This window comes from Bos indicus x Bos taurus, chromosome 28 (assembly GCF_003369695.1).
Source record: "Bos indicus x Bos taurus breed Angus x Brahman F1 hybrid chromosome 28, Bos_hybrid_MaternalHap_v2.0, whole genome shotgun sequence".
NCBI lineage: Eukaryota > Metazoa > Chordata > Mammalia > Artiodactyla > Bovidae > Bos > Bos indicus x Bos taurus.
Window position 1 is genome coordinate 36,173,934 of NC_040103.1, and position 15,501 is coordinate 36,189,434.

Below are 15,501 nucleotides of genomic sequence, written 5' to 3' on the forward strand. Positions count from 1 at the left end.
ACTTCTGAGGCTCTACAGATCTCCTGATATGCTTATGGCTAAGAAAGTTACACTTTTTTTTTTTTAATGCTCCCAAAGGACTGGACACAGAGTAAGTAAAGCTCTGGGAAGTTTTGTGGTAAACCCACACAAACAAACCCTGGCCACTGAATTCTGATTTAAGAGTAATACCCATTACAATCCAAAGGAGGGAGAATTCTGTAAAACACGCTTTTGAAAACGCTGATGTTTAAAAAATTCTTCAACTATTATCTCAAGCTGAAATTTTGAGAATTATACATAGGAACTTACCTACAGATCATGGGACTTTGAATCTTGAGACCCTCAGGCACTCACTCCTGGAAGAGAGGAAGAGGAATTTTTTAACCCTTGTGGAAAGCACATTAACGTTTACTCTAAAAAGGACAGAGGACTTCCACTTTTCAAAAAGATGTTGAAATTCGAAAGACCACATTCCACCCTCTGTAAGGAAGAGGAAATGCCAAATCTTTACAAGGTGCTAACTTTTCTTGAGCTCATCAGGGAGCTAGTTCCCTGAGGTCCTGGTTTGCCTGAGACTGAGGGTGAACTAGGGCCCCCACGCCCGGCCCCACCAGAAGCCCGGCATCTCACGTCACCTCACCTGCACTAGCACGCTGCTGCTGTGAAGGGGTAAACTGAGGAGAGAGGGCCGTGTGAAGTGCAGGCAGGGACCCCGGAAGCCTCCTCAGGGAAGCAGTGCTGAGAAAATCCCAGAGCCCTAAACCCACCAGGTGGCTCAGTGGTAAAGAATCCGCCTGCCAATACAGGAGACGCAAGAGACTATGGTTCGGCCCCCTGGTCGGGAAGATCCCCTGGAGTAGGAAATGACACTCTATGCCAGTATTCTTGCCTGGAAAATTCCATGGACAAAGGCGCCTGGCGGGCTACAAAAGAGTAGGACATGACTGAGCAACTGAGCATGCAACCCCTAAACCCAAGCCAAGCGCATGTAGTAGCAGCCCCCGACCACTAGGGGAATTCAGATCTGTAGAGCCCTGACCTTAACCTAGCAACAAAACCGCAGCTCTGCTCAGTTCCCTACCATATGGACTTTATCCCTACCCCACATCCCCCACAGACCAGACATAACTGAGGAAACAAACAATCGACAATGAAGACAGGCCAATAGAAGTCATCCAAACTGAAACCCAGTGAGAAATAAGAGTCAAGAAAAAGGACAAGGGCTCTCCCTGAATGTTGGCTGGAAATCTAAGAATTTAGAGTGCTTTTATTAAATTATATTCTGGATAAATAATTCTGCCTTGGCATTCTTCCCTGATTTTTCGGAGCTGTTGTTACATTTTGAAAGATGGCATGAAATGGATGTCAGTGGATGTGTTCCTAACGCATTACAAGAGGAATTGTAAGTTCCCAATATTAGAAAGACATGAGACGTTCCTTAAAAGCCAGAACAGTATAAATAAACTGCATGAAGTTTGGTAACCTTTGCTTCTAATCTCTGTTGTGACTGAAGCTAACAGTGCAGGAGGAAGGTTTTGTTTTGTTTTTTGTTTTTCACCAAATGACTATATCATTTCCCTTTGGAATTTTATTATTCAAACCAATCTATGTTACATTGAGGATATGCTTATAGTCTTCTGTGTAATCATTTTTCTTTACTATATCATTCATTCCAGAATGAACAGCCACGTTTGCCTTTGTTTCCCCTAAATACTTGGCAGGAAGCAAAAAATTACTCATAAGTGATGAAACCAAGATTAAAGGAGGTTGTGAGTATTTTATGTTAAAAGAGACAGGGGAAAAAAAATCCCCCAGTTCATTGTCTTTGACTAAACTATATGGCTGTTCAATTTTTTTATTTTAGCAACTTCTCATTTTTCCCTGGGTCAACGACTGCTTGTGGAAAACAGCAAGTCTATATTTGCCCAAGGAAAAAAATCTGATCTGAATGCCAGAATACCATTGGTACATGTAAAGATATTGGTCTCCTGTTTATAGTTGCTATTTTCACATTAAGATGAAACAGCTGCCAATTCAAAATTGCAGCCCTCAAGCAAAGCCCCTTGGCATTATAAAAAAGCATATACTCCTGGCACTCTCCAGCTGTCGGTATCAGCACTCACCTTTCTTTTTGCATTTTATTATAGATGTTTTGACCGGGTTTTATAATGTAGAAGCAGCAGGGGAATTCACCTGTTCTCTGTCACAAAATATCACACTGATTGAGAAGACAGGGAAATGAGAGGAGAGGCTTGGTCTCTGGAGAATGATTTTTGCCTGGAGAGGACCCAAGCTTGCCTTCTCTACAGACGAGGTGGTATAGTGGTTAGGCTTAGAAATCTATGCAGGTCTGGGTCTGACTCCTGGATCCTGTTTCCTAGCAATAAGACATTGAGCATTTTACTTGGTATCCTTGAGTCTCAATTTCTCATATTTGACACTGGGATTAGATATATAGCTTACTGAACTTTGGGGAGGGTTACATGATATAATGTCTGTGTATCTTTTGGCATAATCCTTGATCAAGAACTTATTTGGTATTGAAGTAAGAGACTGAGTGGATGCTGTGGCTTAAAGATTCTGCATGCCCACAGTGTTATGAAAAGTATTTTGCAGGGGGTGGATTAGACCCGACAGTAGTGGGGAGGATGCAAGCTGACAGGGCTGGGAAGCATGGTGGCAGGTCCTGTGTGACTGTGAGGTTTTTTGTTAGCCATAGAGAAGCCTGATAGAGGAATACAGAGCCCAGGCAAGGAATAGGACTCAGGAACATCAGAGTGATGCCTGGAAATCATGAGATGAATAAGGGAGTATACTTGGTCTTGGTGGGAAAGAGTACAAAGGAAGATAGATAACCTAGTAGGGATATGGAGGTCCCTTGTAGGGGAACTTTAATCATTAAGAACAAGGGACTAATCAATTTCTACCAATGGGGTCTGAGATAAAAACTGGGCTGAACTAGCATTCTTGAAGTCTCTCACAGGTGAAGAGTTTGGAGCCTGGGACAGAATGAGATCACCAGAAGGATTTAAGTAGGTCTCCTAAGAGGTTTCCCTGGTGGCTCAGACTGTAAAGAACCCACCTGCAATGCAGGAGACCTGGGTTCAATCCCTGGATTGGGAATATCCCCTGGAGGAGGGCATGGCAACCCACTCCAGTATTCTTGCCTGGAGAATCCCCATGGACAGAGGAGCTTGTTGGGCTACAGTCCATGGGGTCACAAAGCGTCGGACGCTACTGAGTGACTAAGCACAGCAGCACCTACGGTGGAAGGGCTATGACAGCTGTACAGAGAATCAAGCAGGAATTGCAAACTTCGGCTTTGCATACCCAATCTGAATAATATTGCTTTCCTACCAGAAGTTAGCAACTCCACATTTTCTATTTTACTTGCATTGCTGAAATTATGTTCTCCACTAGTTATGGATACCTATCAATAATGGCCAATGGGTGGGTTATAATTGGGTAGATTCAGCATAATTTTCCAACAAAACCCTCCATTTTAATGTTGTCTCTTTTCTAGTTCAGTTACTCCACCCTTGGAAATCTCTTTTTGTAAGCTGGGCTCTCCTGTTCTGCTTAGGGGGTTAACTTGTAGATAACACTCTTTATGGCAGAGAAACAAGGATTGGCCTGTTTATTCTCAGGTGCTGTTTGCTTAGGACCCCGGCTATGAGGTGCATCTCTGGAGAACAGCCTCCTGCTCATGTGGGAGAAGTGCCCTCTGTGCTCACATCTCTGCAGATCCATATGGCTAGAGGACAATTCAAACGGCTGCTTGCCAGAATTTTGGCCCTCACTTGTGCCTCCAAATCTGGTGATCCAATTTCTGCATCACAGATTTTAAATATGGCTGTTGTCCAGATATAAATGATTAAAATCCAAAACAAATACAAATATCATGTTAGTCAGGAGATGATGCTTTTTTCTTTAAAAAAAAAAAGATAAAAAGCAGATAAATCATGTATGTATCTTACAGTTGCAATAATAGCTATACTAATGTTTATGTCAAATCTCAAAGGAGAACAAATAGCTTAGCTAATGGCGTGTAACAAAAACTCTCCCAGTGTGAAATACAATAGGACTTGTTAGTTCATAATGTAGGGTACCTGGGGAAAAATGGATTTTAAGTTATCTGGGATGAACTGATCTTTTATTTTGTAAATAGCAGGAGAATAGCAGTTACTTTGAATTTAACATCTTTAAAAAGCAATAACTTACAGAGTTTTATTTTGTGGAGGTAAAGTTCTGAGTAACAAGAAAACATTTTGGTATATTTATAACTTCAATTGCAACATATCAGTTGTGTGTGTTTTAAGTGTTTCATATACATATGTGTGTGTTTTGTCTGTCTGTACTCTGTATGCCAGTGGGTTATGTGTATGTGTTTGAGAAAGGGACTACTCTTCACTTGACTGGATAATTCAGTTGAGTCAAATCATGAAACCTTATTTTCAAACTCCAGATATTCCAAAGTCACTGTTTTAGATTTGAAAATATAAGCTTTACAGACAGTATAAAACTTATTTTATAGACTCATTTGATCCTGAAAAATGGCATTGAGGGATTTATTTTCTTTGAGTCACATACTTAAAAAAGCCAGAATTGTGAAACATTGAAGAGAATAATACTTCCCTCACTTCCTTGCTAGACATGATCTTGATGATGTAAGGCTGGAGTCACAGAAGAGTATTTCCAACACCATTGTTAATACACAAGAAAGATGCTGTGTGCATCAACATTGATTTTTTGTTTGCTTTCATTAATCAGAGCATAGATGAGATGTTCTAGTCATCTCTTGAAATAATACTTTAATAATATGCATATTATTTAAATTTATTTATGATAAGTGAGTTCAGTTTATCAATGGAATCCAAAGGTTTGCTACTAGATAAACTTTGATAAGACAATGTGATGTGTCTTTATCTCCCTAGGGTTCCCTTGGTTACATTCAGGTCCTACAGACTGGATGAATATGTAACATAAAAGGGTTTGGGGGTTAGAAAGCCAGCCAAGGAGCACTGATTGCCAACATCTCTTAGTAAAGAAGGTGGGACTGTGCCCACCTGGCAAAGAGTTTTTGCATTACACTTGAAACTTTTAATTCAGTTTGTGAAAAGCTTGGTGTTTTGGAAGATAATCTTTGACATATTGCTATTACACTGTATTATTATTATTATTTTTGGCATGCCACACAGCTTGCCTGATCTTAGTTCCCTGATCAGGGATCAAACCCAGGTCCTGGGAGTAAAACTGCCAAGTCTCAACCACTGGACTGCCAGGGAATTCCCACATTTTCTGCATTTTAAAAGTATGAAATTATTTTAGTAATATATGTCCTGGAGTTCATCAGCCTAGATTGATTTTTCCAGTTAACTATATACTTTTTTCAAAATCAAGATTCAGATCTTCTTTTGAGGAAAAATGTTTTTGAACTATAAATTTAAACGTAATTTCTGTTTCTTTTCCTTTTTTTTTTTTTTGTTTTTTAGCCATTGGAAGGGTTATGGTGCCTGGGAGAACCTTGAGGCATTCTGGCTATCTCTCCATCCTTCTCACTCAGCTACTCTTTAACTCCAATTCTGAATGCTATTGATTCCCTTCATAAACTATGAAAACAGCCTACATTCCAGGGACAGTGTATTGATCTACTTTGGTATAATTATTTTGCCTGCAATGATCTACACCAATTCTAATTTTGCTTTATATTTGCTGTGCCTCCATGACATGGGATACATAGGGCCTCTGAGACCTGGCTGTAAAGATATTGATTAAAAATTATTTAATATGGTCTCCAAAATCATTAATCTCTGCCAGAGCCATCCTCCTAAAAGAGCACATGCTAAAAGGCCCAGGAGCTTGCAAAACTGGCCCATGCTGCTATTCTCTTCCACAGCTTCCATCACACCCATGGTACACAGCACCTCACTTCTGGCCAGTGACGTGTTGGTGCATCTTTAACTATTGGCTCTTTAGAAGGAAAAACAAAACCCAAACAAACAAATCCCAAATTTATAGCCTTTGCCAATTTCTGTAGTATAGATACTCTCACCATGACTGATTTCAGGTTACCAATGCAACATTAGTGAACATGGAGTTAGGAAAAGACCCAATTGGCTCTTACAAAGCAGACGCAAGGACAGATGTGCGATGAGCTTGCTCTAGCACAATACTGCTCCTAGCCTAAAAGCTCCACTCTTAACCTCTGCTTTACTGCTTCAAAGGCTGAAAATCTAGTGAGGTTGAAATGATTTAAACTGTTTCCCTAGATTAAACTCTGGGAAACCTGTCAGCTGGAGTGAAGGAAGCTGTCTTTTGTGTTTCTATGTGGTGGCATACCTGCCTGCATGATGCTGGTGTTAAAAACAAGACATACAGACCAATGAAGCAGAACAGAAAGTCCAAAAATAAACCCATGCATATACTGTCAACGAGTATTTGACAAATGAGTCAAGTATGTGCAAAAGAGAAAAGATGGTCTCTTCCATAAATGGTTCTGGGAAAACTGGATATTCACACACAAAAGAATGGAACTGGACTCATATCTTACATCATACATGAAAATGAAATGGATTGAAGACTTAAATATACCCAAAACCATGAAACTCTTAAAGGAAAAAAAAAAAGGAAAAATTTCCTTGCCATTAGTCTTCACAATGATTTTTTTATGGATATGACACTCAAAGTGCAAGCAACAAAAGCAAAAATCAGCTGGGAATACATCAAACCAAAGAAAGTTCTTTATAACAAAAGAAACAGTCAACAAAATGAGAAGGCAACTTATCAAATGGAGAAAATAGTTGCAAACTACATACCTGATAAAGGGTTGATATCCAAAATATATAAGGTGTTAATATATTCAGTGGGCTCCCCTGGTAAGGAATCAGCCTGCAATGCAGGAGACCCCAATTCAATTCCTGGGTCGGGAAGACCCCCTGGAGAAGGGATAGGTTACTCACTCCAGTATTCTTGGATTTCCCTGGTGGCTCAGATAGTAAAGAATCTGCCTGCAATGCAGGAGACCTGGGTTCAATCCCTGGGTTGGGAAGATCACCTGGAGGAGGGCATGACAACCCACTCCAGTATTCTTGCCTGGAGAATCCCCATGGACAAAGGAGCCTGGTGGGCTACAGTCTATGGGATCACAAAGAGCTGGACACGACTGAGTGACTAAGTACAGCACATAGCAATACAATTCAATAGTAAAAAACAAAACAAAAAAACAAATAATCCAACTTAAAAACCAGAAAAAGACCTAAACCTCCCAAAGAAGATATTTGAATGGTCAACAGGTACATGAGAAGTGCTCACCATCAGTAATCATTAGTTCAGTTCAGTTCAGTCTCTCAGTCGTGTATATTGGCATTCCTCCTCTAGAAAGCAGAACTAAGGCATGGATGAAAGTGCTAATCCTTAGTAACTGACAGCTCAGGACAGAAGGATTGTGGGTAAAGAAAGCCAGGAGGCCAGGCAAAGTGTAAGCTCTATCATGCTCTCTCTGTGTTAATGCACCGAACGCTGCCTCAACACATCCCTCAAAAAGACACAGCTGATGTGATACGTTCTGAGGGGGTGCTTGCTCCTGAAGGGGGTTGGTAATTTCCACAGAACAATCACATCTTGCAGCAGTCTGGAGAGGGGAAATAGAAACGAGTGTATATTTACCTAGTTCCTTCCATTCTTTGCTCACCTTTGTTGAGATTCACCCCATAAGAAAACTAACTAGGTCTCAGATAGGTCCTTCTGGAGCTCCTACTGTTTGTGTCTTAGACCAGAATTGCACCGTCTGGCATCTCAACCGCACCTCAAAAAACTAGAGTCCACATTTTGTTTTGTGGTATTTCGTCTAAAACTGAAATCGTTGGACAATTCATCTCAAGTGAGCTATTAACCAAGAGAAATAAGAAAGAGGCAGAGAAGGGAATCTCAGCTGGCACACAAAACTTGTGCAGTTTACTTTGCTCCTGAGTGGAGAAACCTTTTCCTTTATTCCCAAATCTGAAAAGTTCAGGGGGTTTTCGAAGTTATGGTATCCAATGTGTATTTGCTACAGAAATAGTGGCTCTTCTTGATTGGTTTATGGAAATTTTCTTTTATACTTACTTATTAGTCTGCTACTTTTTTCTTTTTGTTTTTAGTAAAATGACAAGGTATTGATTTTTTGAATAGTCTTTATTTATGCATGAAAATAGTCTTTTTTTCTTGCATTTTCACCTTATTTGTAAATTGTGTTGATATACTTTCTAATGCTAAAATTTCATTCTTGGGATAGAGATTGCTTATGGGTAGCCTATTATTTTTTAAAATACATGCTGAGATAAAGTTATTAATATTTTAATTTATGGTATTTATTTCTAAGTTAAGCTTGGTCCATGATTATAGTTTATTACTTCCATCTGTCAGTTGTTTATAATGAGGTTATATGTGCCTTATAAAAGGTTTGGAGAACTTTCCAGCTTGAGATTCTGGAAAAATTTGTATAAAATTAGGATTATCTGTTCCTTGAAATAGTACTGAAACTTTTTGAACTCCATGCTTTTCAGGGATAGGAGAAATTTATTACCAATTCTATTTTTTTTCAATAATTATTGGATTAATGACATTTTCAAGTTTTTTCTTGATATATAAAATTTTATTTTTATAAAAATTTTTCCATTTTATCTAAGTTTTCAAACTTATTGTCTTAGAGTTGCTCATAATGCTATTTTTTTTTTTTTACATATCAAATGTATATATCAGGTTAAGTACTTTTTTCATTTCCAGTGTAGTTTATTTTTTATGTATCTCTTCTTTTTAATTAATCAGGCTTTCCAGATATCTATTTATTAGCTCTTTCAAGAAATATTTTTGGCATAACTGGGGAAATTTTATTATGGACTGTATATTAGATGATTTATAGAATTACTATTAATTAGTTTAGCCATAAATATAGCACTTTTGATTATGTAGGAGAATACCTTTATGTTTAAGAGGTGTAAGCTGAAGTACTGAGTGATGAATATTATAAGGTATTGGGGAACAGGAGAAGAAGATGTTGGGGGAGAGGGAGAAGAAGAGGGAGAGAGGGAGAACACAAGCAAATGGGATAAATGTTTAAAAGGTACAATGAAAAATTCAAATTATTATGTAAGTATTATATTTCAAAATATCTAAGAAACTCCATGTGGAAAATGCCACTGGTATTGTTTTACACTTATAAATCATCCATAAAAGAATAAACTTTTAATATTAACTAAATGATTCTTTATCACTAGGGTAATTTTTTGCTGTTAGTAACACCCCCCCCGCCCCCCCTCCCCCCGCCAATTCAATGATTTAAGTAAGATAGGGGGTCACTTCTCTCTCATGTAATAACATCCAGGGTTCCGTAGTTTGGAGCCATTTTGGTTGCTTCCTATCATTTCTGTATTTTGCTTTATCATTTTTAACATCAATTATGTATATTGGACCATTGTTGCCTGGGCTTTGGAAATCACATTAATATCTTAAGAAAGTAGGAAAGAGGAAGAGGCAAATTTGGATATGCCTATTCCCCCTTAGAATCACTTCTTGAAGACAATTATGCTTAGAACCCAGTGGCTAGCATTTAGTCATATGGCCACTAAAACTTACAAGAAAGGTTGGCAAATGTGCTTTTATTCTCAGCTAAAATGATCTACTTCTGTTTTATTGACTATGCAGATCACACAGTCAATTGACTGTGTGGATCACAACAAACTGTGGAAAATTCTGAAAGAGATGGGAATACCAGACCACTTGACCTGCCTCCTGAGAAATCTGTATGCAGGTCAAGAAGCAACAGTTAGAACAGGACATGGAACAACAGACCGGTTCCAAATCGGGAAAGGAGTACATCAAGGCTGTATATTGTCACCCTGCTTATTTAACTTATATAAAGAGTACATCATGAGAAACGCTGGGCTGGAAGAAGCAAAAGCTGGAATCAAAATTGCCAGGAGAAATATCAACAACCTCAGATATGCAGATGACACCACCTTTCTGGCAAAAAGTGAAGAAGAACTAAAGAGCCTCTTGATGAAAGTGAAAGAGGAGAGTGGAAAAGTTGGCTTAAAATTCCACATTCAGAAAACTAACATCATGGCATCCAGTCCCATCACTTAATGGCAAATAGATGGGGAAACAGTGGAAACAATGACAGACTTTATTCTTTGGGGCTCCAAAATCACTGCAAATGGTGACTGCAGCTATGAAATTAAAAGACGCTTGCTCCTTGGAAGAAAAGTTATGATCAACCCAGAGAGCATATTAAAAAGCAGAGACATTACTTTGCCAAAAAAGGTCCATTAGTCAGAGCTTTGGTTTTTCCAGTAGTCATGTATGGATTGAGAGTTGGACTATAAAGAAAGCTGAGCTCCAAAGAATTTATGCTTTTGAACTGTGGTGTTGGAGAAGACTCTTGAGAATCCCTTGGACTGCAAGGGCATCCAACCAGTCCATACTAAAGGAAATAAGTCCTGAATATTTATTGCTAGGATTGATGCTGAAGCTGTAATTCCAATACTTTGGCCACCTGATGCGAAGAACTGACTCATTGGAAAAGACCCTGATGCTGGGAAAGATTGAAGGTGGGAGGAGAAAGGGACAATAGAGGATGAGATGGTTGGATGGCATTACTGGCTCAACGAACATGAGTTTGAATAAAATCTGGGCACTGCTGATGGACAGGGAGGCCTGGTGTGCTGCGGTCCATGGGGTTGCAAAGAGTCAGACATGACTGAGAGACTGAGTTGAACTGAAAAAATATCTAGCCAGTAATCAGATTCTATTACTAAGGAAGATGATGAGAAATAACACTGGAGCAAAAACTAGCAGTTTGTCTCCCAGACTGTTGTGATGGCTATGTGAGATATGGGGAATATCTTTTACTTCTGGCTGTATGTTGTCATATTTCTGGCACTGATAGTAACAAATCATCTTGTTTTGGGAACCGAAAAGGAGGGAAGATCTCCCCTGTTTTGACTACCTGATCTTGCTGGTGCACGTAGCGTGGTCTCTTCCCAATCTTTTGATTTTATTGGGTTGGTCAAAAAGTTCATTTGGGTTTTCCTGTCACATCTAGAGGTCACATAAAATATTTGCAGTCTTGTAAATTACCAAACACTTGGTGATTACAAATAGGGAAGTTTTTTATTTTCTATGATGGAATTCAGTTTCCTTCCATCTTTTTCTCTTTGCCTAATTTTATTGTTCATTTTATTTCTTTAATTGTATTGTTTTCCTTTACAGAGAGTCCTTGTTAATCACCCTTGTATCCATTTTTCTCATTGCTCCTGTGTAGGCTTCCTACATTGGGGTTTATTCCACTATTACAGAACATCATAGAACAAACTCCATTTGTGTTTATCCTGACTTTTTAGGTTATGTCAAAATCATTATTTGATTTTTTTCCCCTTCCTAATAAAGAATTAAATGTTTTATGTCTGCTTTCGGTCAGTTTTTTTTTTTTTTGCCCTTTCTAGGATAAAAGTGAATGATTTATGGAGAGGAAAAATATTGACTGCTATCTGATAAGCTACTGTACTGTTCTTTTCAGATAAAATAAATTTTAGGTCAGACTCACAGCTGCAGATTGAAAAATTTCCCCAAAGATTAATAAGGATTTAGCAGTTCAGAACTGCAGTGTGGTTCGCCTGTCTGTCACGGGTATTTCAGTCAGCTTGTGCCACCTGTTGGGACGCAAGTTTCCATCACCATCCACAGTGCTACTTTTCTCTATTTCCCTTCTTCTCGTTGATGAATGGCTGTAGCTAGAAAATAGTACTGCTACTAATTGACTAGTTGCAAAAAGGTATTAGAGGCCCTGATAACTTTTTAAGGATGTTCCTTGGTGTTTTATGATAGCTCTCGGATGTTATACTGTCTATAGTTTTTAAAAGATTTGTCAGAGTCAATTCACAGGGCAAATTGAAAATCAATTATTATTTTTTAGCAGCAAAATCACAATCTGTGTAACATAGACATTTTTCAAATAATTTTTATGCTTAATCTCATATTTCATATTTTCATAACCTTGTGTGCTATTGTTACCATTTGACAGAGAAAACAGTGGCCAAAGAGGTTAAGTGATTTATCCATGGGCAGCTCTGGTAACTCCTACCTCTACTCCTGGTGTCAGTACTCCAGGTACTCTCTTTTGTGTCCAGATTCGGACAACAGATAAGTCCCCCTACTTCTCCAGGACTGTATCCCAAGCCTCCTAACTTCCAGTTTATCTATCTTGGGAGTGAGATAAAAGTACCTTTTGGTAATGGCTTCTCTAGCCTTAAAATCATGATGTTTAATACTCACTGGGATAGGAGAATTCTTACGGGCATGGCTTTTTGTTTTCTGTTGGAGATTTTGAATGGTTTTCATCCAGTTTCTTCTGAAATAACACATGTCTTGAGGGGGCAGTTTCAAAAATGTGCTAAAAGTTAAGACTGATAAGAGGTTTGATATATATGAGTCAACACTGAATATGTTAAGCTCAGAATAGTAAGAACATACACTATAACTTAATTTTTTATGTTTTGCAACTTTCATTTTTACTTGTGCTATTACACATTGGATATGAGGCAATGAGATGGGGATGTTGTAACTTGTTATAAAGAATGAGAACTAAGCTTACTAATTTTGTTCATTGCTTTCACTCCAGCAACTAGCTCAATTTGGCATATAGTAGGCACTCAACAAATATTTGTTAAATGATTGAATGACTAAATGAATGCATAAAAAATGATTTTCTAGAGAGCTAATAATATAAAAGTATTTGAGACATGGATGATCCCCAATGAAATGCAAAAGAATTACTATGTAAATTAGATGACAACAAATGTGAACACTTTAACTTTAGTGAAATATCAGGTCTTGTAAATTTGCAAGAGTATCTGATGTTAGAATCCCTGCCAGTAGAAGCTATGTCAACCATCCCACCATATTAATTTCTGATGCTTTAAAAAATTGAAATGTGAAATAGCCATTTTATGTTAGCATAGTTTGGACATTTGAATAAACAAGATAATTCAAATTGCCTATAAATGCTTATGATGCTTGTAAAACATGATACTTTAGTTGAAATTTTGTATGGGCAATATATTTCTTTTTTTAAAGAATGCAAATAGCATGGGAATCTTCTATCAATAGTGTTTCTCATGATACCACAGCCAAAGGCGTATGAGAAGAACTAGTTTGAATAAGCATAAGATTCTCACTAATAAAATTATTTTATTTAGAAGAGCACTGGAGATTATACTTTAAAAAATTGACTCTAAAAGTAAAAGAGAAAGTGAAGCCTCTGGTTTGACATTGGTGTGTGCATTCATGCTCAGCTGTGTCCAACTCTTTGAAACCCCATGGAGCTTGCCAGGCTCCTCTATCCAGGCAAGAATACTGGAGCAGGTTGCCATTTCCTACTGCAGGGGATCTTCCTGACCCAGGGATCCAGTCTGCATCTCTTGTACTGACAGGTGGATTCTTTACCACTAGTGCCACCTGGGAAAGGGGCATTGGTGCATGCTTTATCAACTGGGGTAGAAGTTCATTGTATGTGTAAGCTTGTCTAGTGCTCCTGTTTAAATAATAGAGAATAAAGACATGAATGTCAAAATGGCCTTCTTATATATTTTATTACTTTTTTTGTTTCCAACTGTCTTGTGTCTTGTTAAAACACAGGCATAATTTCATGTGCAGATGCTATTAGAAATGAGCACAAAGATGAGGTGCCAGTGGGTGTTTGTAAAGTCTTATCTCCATCCTGCAAATGTGCTTAGAGACTGTGCAAATGAAATTGTTCAGAAGCTTTCCAGGGTAGTTCCGCTATTGCTACATGCCCAACTAAATGCTTCCTTTCCTATATCAGAAATTTTTGCAAAAACTTTGGCTGCTATCTCTTTTCCAAATGAATGTGTGGATTCAGTGAATGGAGCCACATATTTTAATTTGGGTAAAGTTGATGAAATAGTATATGTTTTCTATAGAAATTTGTACCTACAGTTTCACTAGACCCACTCCAACATCCTCTTGGGCTGAGCTGCACTGGATCTAATACTTTTCACCATGCATTAATAAGGGAGATCCTCTGAACGTCATGGAAGAGAAAAACTCACGAGGCGCATGGAGGCCTTGTCCCTACTGGACAAGCGGCACTGCTGGACTCCTGTGGGAGGTTCAAGCAGAGGTCTCAGTCTGGCATCTTGGTCCCAGACCTCTGTTGTTCCCAAAGCTCCATGATTTGCTATAGGAGGAGGCTTTTCACAGAGAAGAGCCTTTCCAGTTGAGTAAGCAGAGCAGGAAGAAAGGGACATGGTCTAGGAGGACCCTTGTGCTTCGGAGGGATACACAGAAAGGATCTGTCAGGAAGTCATGGGACATGAGATTGGATACAACTATCAGAGGGCAGGAAAGCACAGCTCCTCTCTTCGGATGCATAGCTCTTTGTTTAACACTGTCTGTATGGTTCAAGGATATGTGCATTGTTCTATGGCCTACTTCTGGAAGACTAGCATCATCTTATACTTATGAAGTGCTTTAAAATATAATTGGTTTAAAATATACAAATCCAATAATAATTGCTATAATTTACAAGGATCTGACTGTATATGGAAAATGTACTCTATATACAATCAGATCAGATCAGATCAGATCAGTCGCTCAGTCGTGTCCGACTCTTTGCGACCCCATGAATCCCAGCACGCCAGGCCTCCCTGTCCATAACCAACTCCCGGAGTTCACTCAGACTCACGTCCATCGAGTCAGTGATGCCATCCAGCCATCTCATCTTCTGTCGTCCCCTTCTCCTCCTACCCCCAATCCCTCCCAGCATCAGAGACTTTTCCAGTGAGTCAGCTCTTCGCATGAGGTGGCCAAAGTACTGGAGTTTCAGCTTTAGCATCATTCCTTCCAAAGAAATCCCAGGGCTGATCTCCTTCAGAATGGACTGGCTGGATCTCCTTGCAGTCCAAGGGACTCTCAAGAATCTTCTCCAACACCACAGTTCAAAAGCATCAATTCTTCGGCGCTCAGCCTTCTTCACAGTCCAACTCTCACATCCATACATGACCACAGGAAAAACCATAGCTTTGACTAGACGAAACTTTGTTGGCAAAGTAATGTCTCTGCTTTTCAGTATGCTATCTAGGTTGGTCATAACCTTCCTTCCAAGGAGTAAACGTCTTTTAATTTCACCATCTGTAGTGATTTTGGAGCCCAGAAAAATAAAGTCTGACACTGTTTCCACTGTTTCCCCATCTATTTACCATGAAGTGGTGGGACCGGATGCCATGATCTTCAATTTCTGAATGTTGAGCTTTAAGCCAACTTTTTCACTCTCCACTTTCATTTTCATCAAGAGGCCTTTGAATTCCTCTTCACTTCTGCCATAAGGGTGGTGTCATCTGCATATCTGAGGTTATTGAGGGGTATGTTCTAAGACTACCAGTGGATGCCTGAAACTATAGATAGCACTGAACCCTATGCATACTCTGCTTTTTCCTATTACATACCTATGATAAAGTTTAATTT